At 41.3% G+C, this 15068-nt stretch overlaps 1 protein-coding gene across 1 annotated transcript in view; it reads left to right on the top strand.

Annotated features, from left to right (window-relative positions):
- The first annotated feature begins 1788 nt into the window (after positions 1 to 1788).
- OSGIN1 (oxidative stress induced growth inhibitor 1) overlaps positions 1789 to 15068 on the top strand; it is a 23885-nt gene continuing 10605 nt past the window's right edge. The window contains exon 1 of the mRNA XM_031058446.1: positions 1789 to 1915. The gene's annotated coding sequence lies outside the window, so the exon portion shown is untranslated. The remainder of the gene's footprint in view (positions 1916 to 15068) is intronic.

Raw genomic sequence — 15068 nt, forward strand, 5'->3', positions numbered from 1 at the left:
AAGAATGTCTTAGCTTTTACTATTGCTGATGGTTTGCATTATTAAATCATGTTCTGAGAATCCTTTTCTTAACTTCAGCATGGCTTTGGATGTTACAGTGGAACACAGCTTATAGAAATGATTCCTGGGTTGGGATTTGAAGGTTGTTCACAGTGGGTATGGACATGTACAATGAGATTAAATTCACTGCAGGAGCACAAGGAAGTTGTTGCTCCCTCTCAGTGCCAAGGCTTCTTCATTTTAACCGCAATGCTGACTTGATTTTGAAATATAAACATTAATTGAAAGCAAATTATTTTAATGGGGTTTTTTATAGCATTATAGTACAAGATCAGATACAGGTCAAATAAATATAGGTCAAATAGCTCTTGAAACTCCTCTGGAATTGTACGGTAGTGACATAATCTGTGACAGTGTAATTGGATCTGAGTCTGCTGCTGAGTGATCTTCCCTATAAATAAGTTTTTATTCCAGATCTCAGGAGCTGAAATCAAGCCTTAGATAGCAGTGCTAGAGTTGCAGTAATATCAGCTGCAGTTGCACTATCACCACAGGTGAGACAAACTCTCCTATGTGAACACTCCAGTTAATCTTTAAAGCAATGTTAGGCAGCTGTTGTGAACAAAATTCTGATTTTCTAAGTGTACCATTCTGCCAAAAACCTGGAAGTGTGAAGTGTTAGCTACTTGAAACTCTTGTCTGTGTTTTTGACTGAGAATGCCATATGACAGCACTCAAGTTTGCTTTTGGGCTATTTTTAACAACAATTATTCAGTGCTTCTCAAAGCACTGATTACACTGGAATCCATAACATCTGCCAATGTGTAATATCTGAAACCAGCTGAGGATTTTCCCAGTCAGGTGACTTGAAATCACATCTTTAATAATGTCTTTATGCACTTAGTAATGACAAAAAGCAAAGGATTTCTGGTAGTTGAGAAGTGAAATGTGAGATAATACAAAGATGCTGTAGTGTAAAACACACTGATCTTTCTAGTACTGCCTGAGTGTCTGAGGTAAACTAGTCAGTTATCTCTGGAGTGGTGTGTGTATATTTGTATTTGGGAATTATAACAGCATAACTACTGTGCAGAAACAACAGTGACATCACCTAGAAATGAACACTCCTGATACTGAACTCGAATGCTACAAAGTGTTTGTCCTGTAGCACAGAAAAGCAGACCTGGTAAAAAAAAATACTGGAGCATTACTGTTGTCTCTGTGTATTTTTTAAATCATAAATTTAATTGCTTTTCTTGCTTGCACTTATGCTGCATGGACTGGAGATGAGTTTATTATTCATGCTGCAGTTATGGAGCCAGGTCCTGCATTGGTGCTTTCTTGGGAACATTGTGGACACAGTATTTGTTCTGTCTGCTGTAGCTGATGCTATATGATTTATATTATTTCAAATGCAAACTCTCCTACATAGCACCTGTCATCCAGACAGTACCCCATAGCAATCTAGAGCTCTCTTGTCACACCATGTATTGTTTTGGAGGGGGTTAGCTCTTTTGGCTGCAGTGGAATGGTTTCTGATTAAGCTGGGCTCAGGAAACTATCTTCACAATATTTATGTATCTGTAATGCAAACAACACTGGAGTGAGAGCCAGCATCTTGTTGAATTTTGCTAATTCCTCAGGCTGTAATGACAAAATCTGAATTGGACCACGACACTATATCAGAGTTTCTCTTGTAACTGGACTTACAATGCCTTCTCTGGTTCTTTTAGTTGCCAATGTCTTCCAGGAGCTCAGACTGACCTTCCACAAGATGACTTCCCACCTCCAGTATCCTCACGGATTCTTTTCACTCCTTAAAACCAGATGCATTATACAGCTCCGTTTGTAATGTGCTGCCTTTGATATTTCAGTGTCTTAAATCTGGAATCAGGATGGACATCTGCATCCCCAGGTACCAACCCTCTGCATGCAGCCACACTGTGTAATCTCATCCTGCTCAGCTTTTATGCTTGTGATGCTGTTTTTCTTGGAAGTTGCATCTAGATAAGGTTGGTCAGTCCTGTTGTGAAGCTTTATGAGATGAAAGCTTCAGGAGGGATGGCTGCAGGCCACTGAACACACATGTCAGTCCTGTGAGTGTGCCAGCTGGAGTTCACAAGGACCACGCTGGGTTAGAGGAATGGCAATGAAATATCACTGGAAGGGAGGCAATTGTTTTTATGGAGGGTAATGTATCTTATTGATGCAATGCTAATGTAACTGTATATAACTTTAAAAGCCCTCAAGAAACCATGAATATATAATTCTGGAATAGGTTCAGTTTCTTTTGTGGTGTTAATATATACCAAGTGCTGAGATTTTCAGACTACCCAACCAGAGGCATGAGTAATTTTTGAAAAAGGCCTCTAATTATGTGGTAAAAAAAATCAGATGTTCTTCATTATATGTCTGTAGGAAGGATCTGTTTAAACTGTTTGTGTTAGCTCTTGAAGCTGTAAAAGGAGTTGTGATCTTGTTTTTCTGTATAAACACACTTTGAAAAATATTCCCTGGCCATGCAATAGAACTGCAATCAGAGGACAGGAAATTCAGAGAATTCAAGTGACTTACAAAATGTCATTCAAGTCTGGAAGTAACCATCTAGGTGGTTTTTATCTATCAGGTAATGCTTTTGTTAACTAACAATGGAAACTCTCCCTTTCACATAGATTCAATAGCCTTCTGTTCCTTCTCTGCATCTTTCCACTGGTTGTGACATCAGGAAGTAACTCTTTGTGCTGGAGTCATTTTGTCAAGACACAGGACCTCTAAATCTTTCTTCCCATTGCTTTTAAAATCATATTCAGAGTTTAACACATTTAATGTCTAGGTATAGCTGAGAAGTGCTCTGGAAGACAGGACAGACAGAAGCAAAGCTCCTTCTGCAGCTGTGAGGTGGCTGTGGCAGTGTTTGAGTGCTGGACAGTGAGCAGAAAATATCCAGGGAGTTGTAAGGAGCTGTGGAACTGAGCTAACCCCTGACAAGGACAAAAGCCTTTTTATCCCTCTCATTGCTTAGTGCTGATCTTGCTGAGGATGCATGGGTCAGTAAGAGAGGAGGTGCCCAGGTTTCAGCTCTAACACTGCTCACTCTCCTGGAAAGCGGGATGCCTTTGCAGAGCAACGGACCCGTTCCATTTCTGAATTCTTGGATAGGAGTTTTTAATCTTTGATTATGTAGTGAAACTGAACTTGGAAATGAGGGGAATGTGGTTGCAAAACTGTGGATACTGTTGTCTTTATTGAGTTCAGCACTGCCTGCAGCTGAGCTGCAAGCTCAGCTGATCTGAGTTGCCTTATACAAGTTTTTTTCCAGGCCTTTTTGCACACCTTTTTTTCTTCTTAGCTAATAAAACACCCTGAATGGGGCAGTTAGAATAAGGGTAAAGGTAAATGGAGCTTGCTGGCAGACATTTAATGAGTCAGGGAGGAGGAGGCCAGACAGAGCACACCTGATCAGTATGGTCTTACCAGCATGGGTGAGGGCAGCATCCCATTTTGTCAGCATGAATAGAACCCTGGAGCTGGAAGGTTAAAAATGTACCTGCCAGTCTCAAACTGGCATGTCAGAAGTTGCCTGCCCTTCTTTTGTAAGGGGCTAAAAATGTGCAGATGCTAGGGTGGAGAAATTAGAGTCCATCTGTGCTGCTCTCAGCAGCAGTGGGGGGATGGAAAGAGCAGCTGAAGATGTTTCCAAAGCAAGAAAGGGATCTCTGAATGTCTGTTTGCACATAAATGGACACAGCATGCGGTGGGCTGAAGCAGACTGTTCAGATCAACTCCAAATTATTTGTGCAGGCTGCTGCTGTGAGCCAGAGGAAGAAAAGATTTGCAGCTATAACTTAAAGAAGCTGCTACCATAAATACAGCTGCAAGCACATTGAGGTTTCTATAATCTGTTTGGTTTTATTTATTAACTCAATGTTTTGCACAAACATTTAATACTCTTGCATCATGTAGGGCTGTGTGTTTACCATGTGAGTAATTGTGCACCTTATTTTAGTTCTCTTGGTTTCTGAGAAGAGTCTGAAGAGGTTATTTCAGGACAGGCTAAGAGTACATCCATAAGAAATTGAGGGGGACTAGCAGTCCACAGAGGCGTAGGTTGTACTTTTTTAACTGTTAGTGTGACTGTGTTTTACCTCTGTACATGACCTTATAAAGTTCCTGGACATTCCTTTGATAAATGTAGGATGGAGAGAAGCTAGTCTAGCTTAAAGCTCCAGAAAAGACTTATGCCCATTTTTAGAATTAATATGGTTTTTTCCATGCTTGGAAACTCAAGTATGTTATTTAGGAAAACTGTAAAGTCCTACTATAAAAGCAGCAATCTGATCCTAGTTTGATTAATCTTCTCTTTACTGGGTTTCTTCCTAAAACTGTGAGATTACTGCCTTGGTGCATGGAAAAGCATTGCACCTTTTCCTATATTACAAAACCATCATGACATACGAATTGTACAGGTAGGCTAATCCAAATGCCCTTGAAGCTGGGTGGAATGTTTACCTTTGCTTCAACAGGCCTTTCTGTTTAGGGTGGTGTGATTTGGCTCAGACCCCTTCTAAAAGCAATAACCACAAGATGTTCCAAAAGTAAGGTACTGAAGATGTTGACAGGCACCTTACCCACCAACAGCCTCCCTCTTGTTAGTGTTTCAGATGGGGAGATTGAAGTGAGTAATTAACATGTATGAGCTGTATTTACAAGCTGAAAAACTTTATTGTTTTTTGCATTGAAGACTGACTGCCTTGCTCAACAGTGAATGAAACCTGTAAGAAAATGATCCCAGCTTTTGTGACAAATGTAAGGAGCTAACTGGGTAAAGTTGTGTGCAATTCTGGCAGCTACCTTATGGTATCTCAGCTAACAAATTCTCTTTCATCCATCACTGATACTCAGCCAGAACGAGCTCCTTTGTGATACCTGACACTAGATTGTTATAATGAAACTCTGTAAAGCTGAAATTCAGGCTTGTTTTCATGTATTGATCAGACACTTCTTGTGTATTTTGGAGTTCTTTCGAAACAGCCTCATGTTTGTAAGGTTACATAAACCAGCAAGGTTTTGTACAAGTTAGAGGGAGGTGATGTCCTCAGCAGACAGGAAGGCATCTCTGGATGTGTGAGGTGGTGTCATTCAAGTGCAGGACACCCTGACCTGTATTTCCCAGTTTTAGAGTGGAGAGCAGTGTCCTGTGGAGCAGGATGTGCCGTGTGGCACCTCTGTCTGCTGGTGGAAGCTGGTTGCTGCTGAAACCAGCAAGTTTCCTCCAATGAGTTATTGCACCTAATCAGCTGGAGAGATGGGTTTGTTCCCCCTCAGGCTCTTTTCTCCCTCTGCCAGCTGTACCCAGTGAAACTGCCTTCCTGTGCAGGCACATTCTTGTGATGCACCAAGCACTCCTTCAGCACGTTGCTGAAATATCCACTCTGCACCAGTGAATGTGCCAGTATTATTCCCAAAGAGGTATTGGGCAACTGATTTCCAAAGACCTTGGCAGAATCTATAGAAAACTGGAGCTGATACCAGACTGTGAATGGAGTTTTGCCTGACTCAGTTGTTTCATTTCCCAGCAGAGTCCCAAATGCAGGCTCTCTGCTTTGTGCCGTGTTACTTTTGACGAGCTTGTACCTGTACCATGGCACAAAGCCATCTTTTGCAAGTTTTAGAAAAGAATGTTGCCCCTTGGATGAAGAAATAAGGAACAAAAAATAAAATAATTTGGCAAGTTTCAGTGAGGAATTTTTGTAAGGAAAAACCCTTGGAGGCATCATAGTTGCTGTATATGAGTCATCTGGAACACATAACATGAATTGGGTAGTAAAGTAGTCATCCCCATCTCAGAAAATTAAGTTAATTATTATTTCTAGATGATTAGAAAGAGTAGGGGAGAATGGATAGATGTTTAACAAGTTGACCTTCCAAAGTTCATGGGAGTAATTTCTCAGTACAGGCTGAAGATAAGATCAGAAGCTGTGAGACAAGCATGTCTCCAGAATAAATACAGCATATAAAGAGTTTTAACACAGTCCAACAAATATGCTAAAACAGACTACTTGTTTTAGCTATTCCCATATATACTAGGAAATAAATGCTTGTATATTGGAAAATATGCAAATTTTCTGTAGAAACTGCAATTCTGTAGGAAATTGCAACACCTTGGAGAGATGTGAAACTGAGAAACAACGATAAAGATGCAGAATATCTGTATCACAGGCTGTGCCTATGGAGGCACAGGGGTTGTTGGGGGTTTTGGCAAGAACTGAGTGCTCTGAGGTGCACTCTAGCCCAGTGGTGCTGGAGGGTTTAGCCACTGCAGCAGAAGAGATGCCATGTACAGAACATGCCTGAACAGAGCTTGGGTGTGTTCCAGGCTGTTCCATGGCTGAGGGGACTGACAGATGTCTCTGCCCAAAACGAACCCACTGAGAGCTTGCAAATGTGAATCATTCCTGGGGGATCACTACATGCTACAACTAACAACGAATCTGTATTGTAAATAACTACTAAAAATCACTTAGTTTATTGACTTAGAAAGATTAGCACTTTTTAATGAGGGGCTCAGCACTTGTGAGCAGGCACAGGAAGGTGTGACACAGGTTGGTTGCCTGTAGCACAGCAAGAAATCTGGATAATTTTTGTCCTAGAGCAGCCCTGTGGCTGAAGCACAGGCCAGGAGATATGTGTTCATTTCCTGCCTCTGTTATGGCAATTAATAAGCTGACATTTAATTTCTGTGTCTTTAAATGATTAAAAGTATCTGTTTAACAACCAGTCACACCTAGATGTGAGTCAGATGGGACAGATTAACACCCTGTTAAGATTAGAGCTGTTCTTATATTATATAATTCTCTTTCTATTTTGTAAGAGGATTTCTGCTATTACATGTCCATCTGTGTGCCACTTGGTTATTTGATTGGATGTTTTCCTTTTTTGCTACACTTCTGTGTGTTTGAGGGGAATGGTGCAAGCTGAGTGCCCTCTCAGGATGCAGCTCAGTAATGACACTCCAGCTTTTATTGTGTTCCAAGACTAACAGCAGTTTGGTGACAGCTGGGTAAGTTTGTTTACACTTTCCCAAATGTCAGAACAAGGAGAAAGCCATCAAGGCTTTATACTGAATGCACGTCATTTGCAAAATATGAAAGCACTGCAAAGCTGAGTGGGACTCAAAGTCCTCTAGCAAAGCTTTATGGGAAACAAAAAAAAAAAGTATTTTCTAAAATTGTGGTCAATTGTAATAGTTTGTATTAATAACACATTCAAAGGTGTAAAATTTCAGAAAAAATGGAGGTATGTATGGCAAGCTTGCATAATTCTGTAAATAAGCACAACTTAAATTACTTTCTGAAGTTACTTTTTTCTCATTCTGTCTTGAGATCATTGACTAGTATAATAGTTGACCTCATGGTTGATATTTTTATTCACAGGCTGAGCAGATGAGTTGAATGAAGTGTGATGTGTACCCAGGTACACCATGGTAGAGCATCAGGAGGGGTCAGCACTGCAGTGTGGGTGGCAGGTAGAGAAGCTTTGCTGTCCCAGGCCCAAGAGCCTTGTCTATGTTTCCCAGGCACAACAAGCATAGGGAGTCTTCTAGAAGTCCTGGACATTACCTTTGTGCTGCTTTATATCCATTGTCCCCATTCCAGGTGAGGGAAAGGTTCATTACACCCCTGCTGGTGCCTGTACTTCGTCTCTTTCAGAGCAACAGGCACTCCTGAGGCAACCCCAGGAGAGACTTTGTATAAGCACCCCATGAATGCTTTATTCAGGTGAGAGGATAAGAGCAGATCAAGATCAGGCCAGGGGATGGAGTGCAATGAGAGCTCTTTGAGCTTCTCTGCTGTGTTTACCCAAGGGCTCCTCCCTCCTGAGGGACCAGGTGAGAACATGCTTTTTCCCACACACATGCCTTCAGTTATTTTGTTGAGGTTTCTTTGTGAACCAGGAGTATCCAGAAAGTCTCCAAGGTTTGCCACTTTGCTTTTTATCAGACATGTGGCTGACTGCATTGGTTTGAAGAAAAATCTGTGCAATGCTTCTGTACTGTCCTATTACTTCACACTTTTGCACAATTCCTTTGTGTTTTCTCATGCTCTGGCACAGGACCAGGCAAGGAAGCTCAGCCAGAGTAGGGACAAGCCTGAACTTGAATCTGAGGTCAAGAGAAATAGTTCTGGGGAGCTGTCAGCTCAGTGCTAACTGGTGGTGAAGTGAATTAAGTGCTAGGAAAGGATGGAGGCCAAACCAGACAGTTGATGCATAAACCTATGGTTCATCTGTGCTTAGATTGCTGGGTTACACGTTGTTCTCATCTCAGCACTTGAGAGGAGCATCTGGAGAAAGAAAAACAGGTTGATACAGGGTATGGAACCATTTCTGTATTTGGAATAAGTCAGAAGACTGAGAGAAATAGAAATGTGTAAATAGGATGCTGCTGAGAGGGACCAGTTGTGTAACCTCCCTTAAGTACTAGAGGCCACATCTGAAATTACTGGGAACCAGATGAAAACAGATGGAAGGAACTAGCAAGAGAACAAACCTCACCAGACTTGGGCCAGCTGGCTCAGCAGCACATGCCTGGAGGCAGGGGAAGACGAAAGACAAGCATCACACACTTGTCCTGTTCCATCCTGTGGGTGACTGCTCCTGGCCACTGCTGAGGGTGGCACAGGAGGCTGGAGGGACCTTTTGGATCCTTCTGGCCCGCCCTGTGCATGTCCCAAGGGGCAGTGCACCTCTAGTGAGCTCTGGTCACCCAGAGCAGCTCAGACACACATTCAGGCATGGTGACTGCAGCAGCAGAGACAAGGGCAGAAGTTCCTGTGCCACAGCTCTGATATCTGCAGTTATTCTGCAGCTCTGATCTGCAGTTGTAGCTGCAGTTATTTATTGCTGACAGCCCTGAATGTTCCCCTTCAGCGTGGCAGGAGTACAAAAAAGGGCTGTGGATAATGCCCTGGCAGAGCTCCCAGGGGCAGATACCAAAGATAGGCTTTGGTCACCTTGGTGCCACATCATTCTGCCCTGGCAGGCACATCTCAGGCTGGGCTGATAAGCAGAGCCACTCAGGTACTTCTCTGCCTTGAGGTAAAGGGTCACTTCATATTACAATCCCCAGGCTCTTTGGCAGAGTTTTTGCCTGATGATTCAAACTTAGCATTTTCACAATCAAAACAAATATTGACCAGGCAAGGAGAAACACCTCCTCCTTTTCATCTGCGCTTGGGACAACTCCTCTGTGGAAAAAATAAAAAATGCAGCTGGCCTGACAGCTGCCAAAAATGTGACTGGATTAAAAATAAGTTATTTCTCATGATAAAATAATTATTGACAAAGATGTAAGATTAATTTAGAGTCTCTCAACTCTACTCTAGAATGAGCTGCTCAAAAGACAAAAAATAAAGCACACTAAAAAAAACCAACAAAAAAGCCACCACAAAAACACCCAAACCAATCAACCAACCAAAAACCCAGCAGAACAGTAACAATAGAATGTGAACTAAACTAATTTGATCAAAAATATACATGAAACAGAAATGATAAATTTTTGTAGAGTAGCTGAGGATGACAAACAAGGAAGATCTCTCTAGTGAAATTTCTTCAAAAAACAGAAGTACAACTTGAGCAAGATCTTGGAGAAATTGGATTTTAATCTGGTGCAAACTGAGTATGTCTATTGACAGATAATTCAGCACTGCACACTTGTTTCACTGACCTATGTTCAGCTTTAACTTTGACATGTGCAAAAAGGAGTGTCTATCAGTTAAATGTGGAATTACATAAATTGCAATGCATTTCTAAACCAAATGCTTTGGGGAATTAGTTACTGAGTAGCTTTATTCTTCTGCAGAAATCCTGCCTCTTTCTTACCTGTAAATCCACTGTGCAAAATCTTTTCAGACCTCATAGTAAATATTTTTTATGTTCCTAAGACACAGAAATGACCCCAGAATATATGCATGTGTTTCAAAATAGGACATTCTGTTTCACTGGAAGAAACAGCTCATTTCGTGTTCCAGCCACCTTAAGCTAGTCTAGAAACAGCTGTCAACCACAGGTGATAAACCCTGACCTCTGAAATGATTTTGTTACAGTTCAATGCATTACTGTTATAGTGTGACTAAGTGATAAGATTGTCTTTGTAGAAGATACTGGTTCACTCAGGTTTATGCAGAATAGTCCCAGGAGACTTTAAATTTCACTCCTGCCAGTCAGTGTTGGAGCTGCTGTGAAGGGAAATTGGGGTCTAAGGAAATATCACTCCAATTGACCTTCTAGTGTGCATGAAAGGGCTCTTAAGGAGGAAGGACTTGCGTGCAAAGAGCGCTTTGAACTTAGACCCAAAGTTGTGGCAGAAAGGAAACGTTGCAAGTCAGGAATATCAGATTGGCTAACCTGGATCTCAGCAGCTGTTATCTCTGATAGAATCAGGTGCTTAAGAGGAAGATGAAAATAAACCCTGAGGGTAGGAAGCCGCAGGATAACTCTAGTCCACTCCTTTTCTAAATCTTCACAGCTAAAAACTATTGGGCTTTGCTGCAGAAAATCTTATTTTTCTTTGACATAATTGAAAATGCTGGTTGGGTACCTCTGGGTCCCCTTAGCTTTATGTGTTTCAAAGCCTTTAAGGAATGCTACAAAATCCTTTATCTTGATTAAGTGATTCTTGGTAAAGTAGAAAAAACTAAAGTTGGGTTTAAGAGCTGCAGGATGGCTTAAGCTGTGGCAAAAAAATGAATACAAGAAACTCCAAAGGCTTGCTGCAACCCTGTTTATGAAAGTTTGTGTTGCTGAGTTAAACAAGCTCACAGCATCACATGCTCCTCTTCCACCTTTGAATTACTCACTTGTATTTGGAAAATACAGTTTTGCCCTCAGGGAAAGTATGTACAGAGAAGATGCTCAGTGCTCACAGTTCAGCTGTACCTACTGCTTCCAGTTTTCTTCTCTCCCTGTTAGTTATTCCACTCAAGAAAGTATGAACATTAGCTTTTGAAGGATATTTTGTGCTTTGGGACATATGCACACACCATAGTATTCTAGAGCAGTTTATTAAATTAATCAGTTGCTAAATGCCCATGTAGACTAAAAGAACATAACTAAACCACGATTGTATGACTGTATGACTAAAGGCTGTATCCTCAAATGATGCAGTGCTCCAGAACTCATGTAAATATTTTGAATATATTGACATTTAGATAAGAGGAAAACTCCCAACCAGTTTAATGTGTAGTTTAATCTTTGACTAGGTCATGGATGCTGTTTGTTTGACGTGAAAGTGTGTGTGTTTACTTTTCCCCAAAACATCAATGTTAAGCTCAGGATAGAGCTCTGAGGGCAGAGAACATGAGCTGAGCTTTCCTCTGCCTGTGGCATTTGGGAATGAAGAATCTGCAAAGATCCACTCCTGGGAAACATGCATGGCTCTAGTCCCTGAGCCTAAGGACTGCACCTCTTTGCATCCTACTCGTTTCTGAAAGGAAGCACCCTAGATTTGGCTATCACCCAGCCATCTGAGGAGGGAAATGGTGATCCTGGCCCGTTCTCTGAGGAAATGCCGCACAGCCACTTGGCACTCTGCTACTTCTCTACACAAATACTTCACGTGTGAACTATTCCGGCAAAATATCCACTGTTGGCTCCCCGTGTTGTACTGGGAATGTCTCTTTCAGGGTGTGCTTATAGGGACTCTCTTGACCAGTGTTCTTGCTCCCCAGGCCTGGACAGACAGGAAGTGGGGAATGTCCCAGGGAGGCAGTGGCACTAGAGCACACACTGAGTGCTGTGCACAGGCCCTTGCTGCAGAGTGGCCAAGGGCATGACTGAATGCAGACAGTAAAGCTCCATAGCCCTCCTGGGCAGTGTGGTTGATTGTCACCTCCCCAGGTTTATTTCCTAACAGCTGTTTTCAAGATAAAGTGGCGGAAGTGGCTGATGCCCCTGGCCAGTGAAGGGTGGTGAAATTCTTTGGTTCCATCTCATTGCTTTGGGAAGACAACCCTCTTTGAACAGACAGGGAATGATTTCAAGGTAATGAATTGAAAGCAGGGAAAAGCAAAAATCACATCTTACAATAGTTCCAGCCAAATGTAAGGTTTTGCTTTTTTTACTTTCCTCAAACAATTTAGCAAGTTACTAAGACAAAACCATTTCAATCATTTATGTGGCTGGGAGGTCAATGTCCCTGTGAACAACAAAAGAGTGCAGTGAACCTTTACTTCTCTTCCTTTGGACCCAGCTGCCTAAATAGTGGAAAAAGAGGTATGAACACATAACAGATATGGCCTTGGCAGGGACATGGGAAAGTTGGGAAATGTGGTCTGGGCCAAATCTTTCTTTAGAGGAAGCCATGTGAAAGCACAAACACATGTAGGAAGTCACAAGTTTGACTGAGAGCAGAACTGGGTTTCATACTTCCAGCATTGCCTAAGCTGCTTTTTCTGTCAGACCTAGCAATTGTCTGGGACTTCCCAGCCTTTTTTACCTCTGTCATTCAGCAGAGCAAGTCACATATCTCAGACATCCAACTGCTCTCAGAAGTGGTATGGCCACAACTTGCTGCTTCCGACTGGGGGCTGCCATAATATTTACGAGGAGCATCTTACTGATGTGGTCTGGGTTGTGGTGTTGGTGATAATTGTAGCTTTTCTTAGCTGAAGAAAAAAAAAACAAAAACAGGTAAACTGTCACAATAATAATGTCAAAGTATTTATTATCATTACAAATGTGGGTCCTAGTTTTGGTATATAAGCTAATATATAACCCTAAGTGTAAGCTTTTCTAGGTGATAAAGGTGGAGATGATTTAGGCAGCAACAAAGTGAAGCTGGGTTTTAGGTTCTGCACAGACACCATATGGAACCAAGATACTTGATCCGATTTTCCAACACTTGATTTTGTATTTTGTCTTAGATTAAATGATGTTCATTATGTGTGTGAATCAGTGAATGGAACACTTAATATTCCCTTTAGGCAGAAAACATGCAGAATTTTAGATTTCTGTTTTACCATAATTGAGAGAAACACCAAAGCATCAAAGCACTACAGCGGCCCATGGAGGATCACACTGGGAGTGTTCCTCTCATTATGAAAAACCAACAGAACATGAAGTTCTAATGAGTGAAACAATGTAGTTTGTCAGGATAATTTAGCACAGTCTGGTACACCTTAAGGCTGGCTAGAGAGAAGGGTGGATGCTGGAGGGGTGCTGTAGGAAAGGTTCTGCCATGCGCTGTCAGCAATGAATTCTGACAGCAGAGCTTGAGCTCCCCCAGATCAGGAGACAGCGGAATCAGGGCTATCTGACAAGTTTCATAAGTAGGAGATGGACAGGTAGAACTTACATAACCTGAGGTGAAAAGTCAATGAGTAACAAGGAAATTTCTTTCTAAGGAAATAGGGGTTGGTTCAGGTGCAGAGTATTCCGCAGTACAATGTTATGGCTTTGTCCTTAAATGTGTGCGCCATCAAAATGGCTTTGTCAGTTCAGGAAAAAAATAGAAGTGAATTGCATGAGTTTGTAGGTCAAGGGCTGGTTGGAAGGCCAGCTACAGATTGCTCAATTAGTTCTTCTTCTGGAAAGTTTATCCAAAGTGTTGGGCTGAATCATTTGTTTGAGGTCAAGGTACACAAGGAGAAACAGTTACTTTGATATATGTCTATTCTGTGTGATGTGTTTCTTGGGATATCAGTAGGGATGTCAAAAAAGAAGCCCCCAAATTGCTATGTTCAATGGTCTTATTGTACCAGCAAATAAAGGGCAGTGGGTTATTGTACATGAGCATTTTCCTGTAAAGAACTGTACTGTGCACAAAACAAGGATAGAGCTTGTGGTTTTGGAAAGCCATCCTGGCTTTATTTGCAAAGGTAATACAGATTCTAGTTTTATAAATTCTAGTAGGAAATGGACAGGATCTCTTATTTCTTACAGAGAGAACAACTTTATTTCTGCAGATTTGCACACACAAGAAGTATTCCTTATTTTCCTCAGTACAAAGCCAGCCAATGCATCATATATGGTTTTGTCTTGTATCTATGGTATCAGCAAGTATGGGCTTGAACACCTTTGTTCTACAATGTTTGACACGCAACACTGCAATATATTGAAGACAGATTTGAAAAACCTAGTAACAGGGCAATCTTAAAACACCTAAGCAAACAAATGCCTTATTTTCTCTGAAAGCTTAATTTTTCCATGGCTGACATGGACACATTGGTTACATGCCAATAAATATCTGAATAATGCAGATAAAAGCCTTTGCTGTCAAAAAATCGGTATGAGTTATTTAAGAGCTCTGTGCAAATGCTACCTTGGATAAAGGCCCAGGAAACTGGAAAGAGTCTTTAGCCCTCTCCCCCCACCCTCTTCAGTCTGACAGCATTTACTGAGTCAGATTTTTTAAAGGAATGACTGGTAACTAAACTTTGAGTGAAACAACAGCCTCACATTTATTAAAACAACTTATTCTGGTGGAATTCAAACAGAGTTTTATATTAAGTATTCTGCTCTGATGGGAGTCATGAGAGCAGAGAAATCCCTCTCAAGAACTGCTTTTATCTTTTAGATCACATGAATGAAAGTATGCACTTTAAGTGTGTTATCAGCAGTCCTATTTCCTTGAAATTGAGGTTTCCAAACAGATGGCCTCAGAGATAAACATGTGCTTCATTTACTACTTGAACTGAACACTTTGGGATAAAGGTATTTCATTTGTGAAGGGCATTTTAAATTTAGCAAGCCAGATCAATTACTCCCTGAATTGAGTAAGATACCTTGGATGAAACCCCTGGTGGGTTCTGAGTTTTATGTAAGCAGTTTGACTCATTTTACTGCTACTGTGCAAAAGGCTTACAACACTTTATCTCACTGAAGGAAAAGAAACACAAACTGAAATCAATCTTTTCAGACCCACTATATACCTGTGTTGTCCTGAGAGTTAGAAATGGAAAATTTGTTCAGTGCATGGTTCCTGTAATCCTGCTTTTGCTGTAGTCACATTAGTCAGCTGAACATTACTAAGGAAGTTTCTCTACATTCATTCCGGAGCTGGGAAGGGAAAT

Source organism: Geospiza fortis, unplaced genomic scaffold (assembly GCF_000277835.1).
Source record: "Geospiza fortis unplaced genomic scaffold, GeoFor_1.0 scaffold97, whole genome shotgun sequence".
NCBI classification, from domain to species: domain Eukaryota; kingdom Metazoa; phylum Chordata; class Aves; order Passeriformes; family Thraupidae; genus Geospiza; species Geospiza fortis.